Below are 11,555 nucleotides of genomic sequence, written 5' to 3'. Positions count from 1 at the left end.
ATTTGAGATAATAAAATAAACAGTGGGGCCAAGGTTCCTGTTCTTCTTAAGCTCTCAATCTTCCTGGACAAATGCATGAAATTCATACCATCAGACAAGCCTCACTCTATATGATGGTATTAAGAAATGCAGGAATTATTTTATGATGACATTACAACTTACTTTTTTTATTGACTGAAATTTTAATTTTGTATTTAAGTTGCCAAAATAGAATAAAACTGAACCTTTGATGTAATACGATAAAATGAAGTTTAAACAAGAGTACATAAAACTCCATAAAACACATATCCTCAATTTTCTCTTGCTCTTTTTGAACTTAGGTTAAGCAAAGTTTCACATACTAGAATTCATATCTCTCATAAAAATGTTGAGCTCTTAAAAGGAAAATAAAAGTAAGGAGTACTTTATTTGGAATTATAATTGACAGTTTTGATTTCCCAGAGTTTGGGTACATTAAGTGGTTTGATCCACATGGACACTTGTTCCCATGACCAGCTCATCCCCTATTGGCGCCTTCAGCATACATTTCGTACTTTAATGGTTTAAGAGATGATCCTTGTCATCTTTTCCCTGAGCAATGTGGTTAGGTTTCCAGTCTCATAATAAGAGATAAGTTTATAGGAGAATTAGGTAAGGTTTATAGTATCTTGAACATAAAATTAAATTTCAGAAAATGCTTTCTGGATTTTTGAAGAAACTCATTTATTTTGTGTGAATATTAAATAGTGTGTATTTTCTTCTTATAAAGTATCTTATGAAAGTAGAAAAACAAAGCCACTGAAATCTTTGTCCTGGGTCCTGAAAACATATCTCATTAAAAAAAAATTACTTAATTTATATAGCCATGAGGATATTCATGAAATTGGGTGTGTAAATTTTGGGACTGGATTTCTTTCATTGTTCCATCCAACTTGATATTTTACCTTCAAGGAAGGGAGAAGGGGCAGAGTATTGCATTAAATACAGTTCTTAAAAGATGGTGTGTGGTTCCCTTTTTGTATCTTTACTTTCTTATCTCAAATACTGGGGAATTTTTTAAATAGTTTTTAGTTGTAGATGGACACAGTAGCTTTTTTTAATTTATTTTTTTATGTGGTGCCAGGGATCAAACCAAGTGCCTCACACATGCTAGGCAAGCACTCTACCACTGAGCCACAACCCCTGGCCCTGGGGGCGTTTTTGGATTTCCATAGTATAACTCTTTCATTAACCCCTGTATTTTATGTTTTATTTTATATAAAATGCTGCAATTTTAGTTTATCAGCAATTAAATAGTGGCTTGGATAAAAGAAGAACTAAAAAGATCAATTGTAGCATTTGCATAAGCTGTTTAGAATTTTATTTTTCTAAATTTACTAGTGACCCTGACTTTTGTCTTTCAGCATTTAATATAAATAATATTTTATACAATGAGTCATTATGTTAGATATGTTTTTTATTTAAAATGATTAACCCTTGTATTGTCAAATATTTTTCAAAAAAGATGGTAATGGTCTTATTTTTAAAACACCAGTTGGGCTGACTTCTTTTTCCTCTGATTAGAATATAAAAATACCTTTATTATTTAAAGCATCTTTGCTATATTTAACCCATCTTTACATTAAGATATTAAACATTAAAATTTTAGCACATATTTTTCCTTATAGCTATTCATATATTGTTGTGAATGAACTATGACTTTTTGCAAGAGAATTTAATAAAATATAATGTTAGATAGTGTTTTTGTTCTTAGCCTTTAAGTCTTATTTTATACATTTCCAAGAGCCTGGTAGTGATGTCACTGAGGATCCAAATGAAAATGAAGTCAGAAGTGACAGTCTAGCAACAGAGCGCAATATGACACAATACACCAAAAACGGATTAAATGTGATATTTTACAGGGTACAATAAATAATAAAATGGGATTTTTTGTTTTTAATAACTTTTCTCTTTAAATAAACATGTTGCATCATTTATTCTGGAACCGTTATTACAAAAATAGTGAGCAAAGCTTCAAGGAGAGCTTGTTACTCACTATTTAATCCTACTTAATACTACTTAAAATACTGGAGAGCTGAAAGAACCTTTTCTTAACCTTAGAATTGTACATTGCTATGCATTTTCCAAGTCCAAGGGGGCAAATAAATGACTTTAGTATTCTATCATGGTACTATTTTACAGCATGTCTTTGGCATTAGAATAAGCGGTATTGGTATTATTTATTGGGGTTTTAAAATGCATTTTCACCAAGTGTATGCCTGTAATATTTCATCTTACCTATTTACCTTGACAGTCACTTTGAAGATTTAAAAGAATAATCCAGACAATTGCCAGCACTGTTAACACATAACAGCTTTTCAGCAGAAGGCAAAAAGGAGTCCCCTGTAGGCTTCTTACAGTCTAAGTTGGTGGACATAAAGAAATTCAAATGCTCAAAATCTCCCCATATTACTAGAGCAGAATTTGTAAATTAGAAGTGGCTAGGAGAGGTGTATCTGCATTTTACTCTATTTATTTAGTAACATTATCTAAGGAGAAATTCTCAAGCTTTCCCAAACTGCTAGAGATCCAAGGCATGAAGTATCCCCATTCTGGGGTCAGGTCTGTAGATTAATTTTCTCAGTGCAATCGTCATATATTATGAAAGGAGTAAAACATGATAGATAGTAATTTGTCAGATTATCTTTCCCTGGTCTAGGGTAGAGATTAAAGAGAAGGGGACTTTTCAAAGCAGACAGCTCAGTGCATTCATTTAAAGGAATGCAGGAGGCATTTTAATGAGGATCCCTAAGGAATCGGGATACAGTAAGTAGAGACCAGGCATTCAGGAAGAGGAGAAATGGTTGTGCAGTATCATAGTAGGAGTATGGCCTTAGGAATCTTAGTTTTACAGCTTTTCAGTTGACCCCTAGATGGGTTATTCAATTCCTCTGATAATTATTTTTTTTTCTACTGGTAATTGAAAAAAGTTGCATGAAGTTTTCAATTAACGAATTCTTATATTTATTTTCTCATACGATTTTCACGATTCTGTGGCACTGGATATAATTATTTGTATTTCACAGATGAGGAAACTTAGGGTTAGACAATGTAAGGAACTTCTGAGTCCTCTCTTGCTGTGTTATCATATCAGCTTTTCTTAAAATTAGGAAGGAAAAATAAATATACATTTGGAAAATATTGTAGTCTGTGAAGTCATTAAATAAAATACTCTGTGTGTATGTGTGCTTCTACAGATTGAACCCAGAGGTGGTCTACCTCTGAGATAAATCCCCTGTCCCCTGCCCTTTTTCAAGTTCTATTTTGTTACAGTCTCCCTAAGTGTCGAATTTGTAAATTAGGGATGGGTTAGTGGCTAAGGCTGGCCTAGAACTTTTGATCCTCCTATCAGCCTACTGAGTGGCTGGGATTACTGGTCTTCACCACTGGATCAGACTTGAAATACTTTTTAAATGAGCTCTAAGTTTTCCTCCATCAAGTTGATGATAGATTTTTCCCCCTTTACTTCTCATTTTAAAAAATATTTAAATTCAGTTTTATTTAATTTTTCAAACAATTATTGAGATACACCTACCAGTTGTGCTAAGGCAGTATAAAAATTAAGATGTCAATTGGTGAGAAGAAAAGGTAAAAGTAGTCATTACAATACAATATAATTTGGAAATGGTCTTAAGCACAATGCTATTAGAAAACAGGTAAAAGTTCAACTAATTCAATGCTTTCAACACTTTATAGCTCAAAGAAAGCTACAAAGAAGAGTTGACATTTGAGCTAGGCCTTGAAAGATGACTAAGAACTTTTAAGAACAGCATTTTATCTCCTCCTTTTCTTTCAAAGGGAACCTAAATAAATTTTGAAATGCTATTTCCATGGCAGTTAAAATATTTGTGATCCTTATTTGTTTATATCATACCAAAACTTTTCTTTGATTTAAAATGTTTGTTTTCCTTATTTTTTTATTACTATGTTTATTAACGGGACCAACATTCTCAGTTTCAACAGAAATATAATTTGTTTTAGTTGATAATGTTTTTCTGCTATCAACTAATTCAACGAGTATGTGCTGTGCTCTTAACATTACAATGTGCTATACCATTGACAGAAATTATGAATAAATTCAAGCATTGTCCTTTATCTTTAAGTAATATCCAGTGAAGTTGGAAGGATTACATTTGCTGAAATTTTACTGGCATAAAAAGATAGCATATATTTTTTAAATAAAATCTAAATATTAAAATAAAAAGTAGTAAAAGTATAAGTGCAGCTGCAAAATGCACATCTGCAGAAGGCTGATGGAAAAGTTCAATAAGACGGTTTCACCCTGGTATACCCCTTGATCTCTGACCAAGAAAAAGAGAGACAGAAGAGTCTGAGGTCATAATAGAAAAAAAAATTCTCCCTACTTTAAGAAAGGAGAAAAAGAAGCAGCTGGGAATTAGTTGCTTTGTGTCTTTAATTTAACTCTTTATCTACCTCTGTTTGGCCAACGTTTGTCTCACTTTATATAAAACTGTTGCCTAAAATTTATAAACAGAAGTTTAATGGAGGAATTACTCTCTCTTATCTAGATCCCTCTATTCCCAGCTGTGAAACTGATTGATGGTTTTAAAATTCTAAGGAGCTTCCTCTTGTAGATACTTTGTGGTTCAAAGAGAGAGAGAGAGAGGGAGAGAGGGAGGGAGGAGGAAGGAGGAAGAAGAAAAAGTGAAAAAATTGGGGAAATATCTTACACAATTTCTTAAAGACCTTAGAAGAGAGTTAAATATTAATAAGAGGGAAGACCTTGAAATTAGTTCATGCTATCCAGAGCTAAAATAAATTACAATAGAGAAATCGCTAGGCTGCAGTACATGCATGATTCAAATTAGCATTTGTGTAGCATTTACCTAGATTCAAAATTCTTCATGTGGGGTTTGCATTGGCTTTGTTTGAGATCACTTTTTGGCAGGACAGAGTCAAGATTCTGATCCCAGATGTATCACTGATGATCAGTGCCATCTTTAATTCTCAGTTCTCAGAGTTCAATTCAATTCAACAAATATTTATTGAGTGCTTATGACTGCCAACTTTTATAAGTCAAAGAAAAATAATGAGATGTTAGTAAAATGTGACATGTCTTGGGTAAGGCTGCCAAATATACAAAAAGCCATTATCATCATTGCTACTTTAAACCACAGGTTCAATTTAATTGCATTAATAACACCAATAGTGTACATTGCTTCAAGGTACAATAATTTCTATACTGGATTCTTCTGATTTTTATCGGCAGAAATCACTAGATACAAATTGCAGTTCCCAAGACTTGACTTATAGGTAAAGCCATCCATATAGATTGCCATCCCCCAGTCTAGCATCAGTTATGCACATCCCTAATAGCTCAGCTGAGGACTAGCATTAGCCATTATGTAAACTAATTGGGTTAATTTTGCTCTGGAATTTAAGCAAATAATGTAACTGAGATAAACAGAGGGTCACTTATGCGTCTACTGGTACACATTTATCTACACTTCTTATTTATACTACTAAATGCTTAAAACAACACTAGACTATAAATTTGCCTTTTCTTTCTGATTCTCTTGGCAGGGTTTCTTACATGCTTAACTTTTAAAGAGTTGAGATCAGTCTCCTCTCAAATAAATAAGAAAGCAGGGGAAGGAAAAAACTGCAGCTACAAAGTAGTTCTAACCCATTAAACACAGATGGCTCACAGGGGGTTTAATCATCAGGAGCAGACACACATCACACTGAAATATAGAGCTGTTTTCTATCACTTGTTACCATTTGAATGTCTGTCTCAGAAAGTGAATTCCATATATCTTCCTGGCCATCAGTTGCCCTTTGAATACTCCTCTCTCTGATGTAGCTAGATTTCTCTTCAGAACTTACTGAGATGAATGAGCTCTTGCCACACGTAGAAGTGAAAGAAAACATTTCTTTCTCTGCCAGAACAGATGAGATTCGTCATTAGGAAAATGGATTTGACCTTGTAAAGTGGACCAAAGCAATTAACAAACAAACCCCTTTGGGGCAGATCGCCTTTATCCCAGTCTTCTGACAGAAGCTCCCACAACCTTCTTAATGTGCTCATGGCAAAGTTGTTGGATCTGATCACCTGAAAATAATCCAAAACAAGGAAGAAAAAGATCATCTCTAATTTAAGCTGTTCTGTGGAAGACAATTTGAAGGACATTTTAAAACATTTTGTGGGTTTATCCTCCATCATCATGGGTCAGATTATTCAGGAAATTATTAAGAAAGATATATAAAACCAGTTTGATGAACTGAGCTAGAGATAGGCATTAAAGCCTGTTATAAAACAATTAAAGTCCAATTTGGAGCACCAAAGATTAATTGTACTTTACATCTTGGGCTCATTGTTTGAGCTTTAATATACTTATCTCATAGTCAATGATCTATCTTCAGTAGTGTCTTCTTCCACTCCTTATCTCTCCTTTGTTTGTTTCTTTCTAATCTATTCTCCTTTTTCTTGGAGCCTGTAGCTAGCTATACCCATTCTTCAAGTCTGCAGTCTTTTGTGACATTCAAGGGAAGAGTCACCTTTGATGGTTGAGGAGGCACAGTAACAGGAGGCTCTCTTACTTTCCCTGGTGCACATGTTTACTAATGCAACTGAAGTCAACGACACAATCTTGAGTGAACCCAGGTGATAAACCACATGGAGACTGCACATCTACCGTGGCCGTACCATACTTTGGATTCGCTCTTTCATTTGTCTTTCTGACTCAGTTTGTAAACCATTAAACAATTTGAACACTTTGATATAGATTAGAAGTAATTATTTTTAACCCCCAAATAGTCTAGTTAGTTCAAGGCATTTATAGAACGGACTTCTTTTAAAACTTTTGTACATTTATTTAATTTGAAAAATTTTCATTGTCTGTCTTTAAAACAAAACAAGCATGGGCAAGGAAATCATATTAGAAAAAAAGGCTGAAATCTTGATGTATTATTAAAAATTCAGAAGCTTTGAAGATTTATTAATGAGGGAAATAATACATCCATTTTTTTGTTTTTAAAATTTTAACCAGTAGATGGCACTGCACAGGTATAAGAAATATATTTATTTCTAACTTGATTTGGGGAAGAGAATCATAAATTATATTGTCAGGTGTTAAATTTCCTCCACTTGGGTTCTTACAATTAAGGTATAGTATCTAGGAGTTGTAATCATTCTATGTGCAGGAAGGACTAATTTATTAATACTAATTTTATTTATCAAACACTTAAACAGTATTTATCTATGATGAATGAGTAAGTTCTCTCATTTTTCCTTACAGGAAAGAAAATTGAAGCACAGAGAGGTTCAGAATCCCTAAAGCTACAGAGAAGTGAGTGGGAGGGCTAGGATTGGGCACAGGCATATGACCTCTTCAGTACTCTTTCTGCCTTGCTACCTCCTTAACTCACTAATGTGAATCTTCATTTATCTACTCAACATTTTTTTAAGGAGCAGACTTGAAAATCGAAGGTATTAGAACTGTCAACAGTATGACTAGAGCCAGAGAAATTCTAGGAGTATAGGGATAATGTTTAGGAATAGTGTTTAGGAAATAGGGATAATATATAGGGATAATGTTTAGGAAAACAAGTGTCCTCAAGAGCAAGGGGATGTCTGGAAAGAGGAAAATAGGGCAAAGCCAACAATAACAAGCAACATTAAAAAAGGAAGAAAATGATGTTAAAAAATCCACCAGTTCAAAACTTAGGACTTAATTTGTTAGATATATTCAACACAGATGCACTCTTAAAATTGTTGAATTATATTGTATATTCTGGATGACTTAGAAAATACTTGTTAAAACTTCACTAAAGCAGCTTATTGCATGCCTGTTGTTTTGCAGACTCACCTCCAGTAGATCTTGTCTCTCCCATACTTTAGATGCCTATACCCCTCTGACACTCCAAAGCTTCAGTTTATGTAGAATTATGCTAAATTGGAAGTTCCCATTCTGGCAGAACATTATCCTATCCCCAAATTTTTACTTAGTGTTTTCGATGTGCCTGTTATATAATCCCATCAAATCTTCCAGTGCCTTGACCTCTGCATGTTTTCTCTGACACTCCTTTCTATCTTTACTTCCTTTCCCATCGGCTTAAACATCACAGCTCATTCTTTATTCTTTGGTCAATATCTTCAAACTCCTGCTGTTTTCTTTTTATCACACTTGCTCCCACCTGGGCTAATGAACACAATAAGAAAGTAAGTAAATAAAATCAGCAAAGTGTATAGATTAGTCCCGCCAAAAGAATGCTGAATAACTCCATAGACAATGTGGGTCATCAGCCATAAAGGGACACTCTATGCCAGAACTCATTTAGTCATTTCTCCTTCCTATTTTCCACTATAAAAGTTCAAATTTTATTCACTCTTCAAATGTCTCACCTCAGTGCTCCCCCAACTCCCTGCACCTTCACATACAAAAAACAAAACAAAAAACATCCTAATGTAACTCTGGCAGTTTCCTGCCATTACATGGACAAATAATCCTACAGCCAATACACTATATCTACCTACAAGTGTCTTTTATTTTAGGGGAAGAGGTGTATTCTCTTCCAATTTTAATATGTGTCTTGTACTGCACCTCTTCTCAGCTCCTCAGAGTTTTCAAGTTTTCTCCTTCATGTTTAAATTTATCCTTTCCATCACTTTCTCATTTGTTAAAAATAGCAGTGTTAAAATTCCAGAGGAAATCCTATCGTTCACTCCTTCCAGATTTGCCCCCAAACTTCTTAAAACATTGGGTCTACATTCCCTGTCTCTTCCAGTAGCCCCTCCAGCTCACTATTCAAACCTGTACAATTGGGCTTTGAGTCCTGCCAATCCACAGACATTGCTTCCACCTCCCCCAGCAACCCACCCCACCCTGCCGACCCCAGATCATTAATCTAAATCCACTGGTCACTTTTCAGTTCTTTAGATCAGTTCTGTGTTGGGTTGAACTGTATCCTCTCAAAAGATAAGTTCAGCTCTTGACTTCCAATACCTGTGAATGTAATTTTATTCTATTCGGAAATTGGTTCTTTGTACATACAATCATATTAAGATAAGGTTATATTAGATTAGGATGGATCCAAATCCAATTATTGATGTCTTCATAAGATGAAAGAATCTGGACACAGGGAAAGACTGTCATGTGATGAGGGTGGCAGATACTGCAATAATGAGTCTGTAAGCCAGGGGACATTGAGGATTGCTAACAAGCGCCAAAGCTAGGAGAGAGCTGTGGCAGCTCCCCCCTCAGTGTCTTGAGAGCTGCAGTTCCTATGAGCCAACACCCTGGTTTAAGACTTCTAGCTCCCAGATCTGTGAGTCAATAGGTTTCTGTTGTTCTTATCCATCCAATAGGTGGTACTTTCTTAAAGCAGTTATGGAAACTAACAGATTCTAGAATCATTTGGCTCTTCTGATACTGACTTCTCCCTCCTGCTCAAGAAAGGTTTCCATATTAGCTCCCACAGTACCACACTCTCCTGGTCTTCCTCTTCCTTCTCCCTCTTCTTCACAGCTTACTCATTCTCTATGCCTAAAGTATTGGCCATTCTCAGGATTCTCTACTCTTTGAGCTCTTTTGAAATTTTCATTCCCTGTTCTGTTTGCAGGTGCTTTTATCACAATACCCGTGCCCCACATTGCTCCCTGGATCTCCATTTTGAAGAGCAGAGGTATATATCTGATCCCCTACTAGTATCCTTACAAGCAGAGCAAACATGGAAAAGCTCAAAATGAAACAGAAAATCCCAAACTATTCCTGCTATATATATGATATATTTCATTTTTAGAGCAGTTTTATATTTAATGAATAATTGAGAAAGTTCTTGTGTACTCCCTCCTGTAAACAACTTGAGTTAGTACAATTTTACAATTGATGGCACAATTTTACAGTTGATGAGCCAATATATATTCATTATTATTATTAACTAAGGTCCATAGTTTACTTTAGGGTTCACTCTCTTTGTTGTATATTTTATGGGTTTTGATAAATGACTTCTATCCACCATTATAGTAGCACACAGAATAGTTCGTTGGTTTAAAATCCTCTGTGCTCCACCTGTTCTTTCCCTCTTATACCCAAACTTCTGGCAAACACTCACCTTTTACTGTCTCCCTAGTAAGGAAATATAATGCATTTTCCAGAATGTCAGTTGTAATCATAAGGTATGTGGCCTTTCCAGATTGGCTGACCTCCTTAACTTAGTATTATCTGAGCTTCCTCCAGGTCTTTCCAGGATTTAATAGTACACTTTTTTTGTCACTGAATAATATTCACTTATATGAATGATTGTTCCACAGTTTTATTCATTTGTATTGAAGGACATCTTATTTGCTCTGAGTTTTGGCAACTATAAATAAAATTACTAAAAGCATTCATGTGCAGGTTCTTGTATGGACATAAGTTTTCAACTCACATGAGTAAATATCAGGGAGCATGATCTCTGTGTCATATGGTAAAATTATAATTAGTTTTATAGGAAACTGTCAAAGTGTTTTGAAAATGGCTATATCGTTTTGCATTCCCATAAGCAATGAATGAGAGTTCTTGTTGCTGTATGTTTTCTCTACTGGTTGCTGTTGTCGGTGTTCTGGACTTTAACATTTCTGAAAGATGTGCAATGCTGTTTCAGTATTATTTTAACTTATAATTCACAACATAATAGTATACAATGCTGAGCATCTTTTCAAAATACTTATTGCCACCTGTATGTTTTCTAAATGAGGTATTTATATTTTCTGTATTTTAAAAATTGGACTATATTCTTATTTTTGAGTTTGTGTATTTGTGATTAACCTTTGTCAGACATGCATTTAGCAGGTTTCCCTGTTCTATAGCTTGTTTTTTTTTTTTTTTTTTTCATTTGCTTGACAGAGTCTTTCACTTAGGCAAAGTTTAAATTTTAAGAAAGTCCAGTACATTCATTTATTGCTTTCATGGATTGTGTTTTTGGTGCTGTATTTAAAAATATATTGCCTGGCTGAGGTTGTGGCTCAGAGATAGACCACTTGCCTATCATGCGTAAGGCACTGGGTTCAATTCTCAGCACCACATAAAGTAAAATAAAGACATTGTGTCTACCTATAACTAAAATATTTTTTAAAAAATTAAAAAAATATATTGCCAAACATAAGGCCACTTAGACTTTCTTCTGTGTGACTTTCTAAAAATCTTATAGGTTTGTGATTTATAATTAGATTTTTGACGCATATGAGTTTATTTTCATTAAAAGTATAAATTAATTTTCTTTTGTATATGGGTGTACAGTTGTTCAGAGGTGTTTATTGAAAACACTATCCTTCATCCCTTGAATCACCTTTGCTCCTTTGTCAAAGATCAGCTGTTTGTATAAGTCTATTTATGGATGACTCTCACTTTATATACTTATGTTATTTTAAATTCCCTAATAGAAATCTGAATGTAATCCTTTACTCCTCTCAATTCTCCCTCATAGCCAATTGGCCACCAACTCTTGTGTACTAAGTATTTGTAAAAAAATTATTTATTTTCTTCCTACAACAATCCTGTATATTACCAGGCCCACATTAATAGTGAGAGTCTGAG

This window comes from Marmota flaviventris, chromosome 3 (genome assembly GCF_047511675.1).
Source record: "Marmota flaviventris isolate mMarFla1 chromosome 3, mMarFla1.hap1, whole genome shotgun sequence".
NCBI classification, from domain to species: Eukaryota; Metazoa; Chordata; class Mammalia; order Rodentia; family Sciuridae; genus Marmota; species Marmota flaviventris.
The sequence above is the reverse complement of the archived record's forward strand: the minus strand, read 5'-3'. Positions refer to the sequence as shown.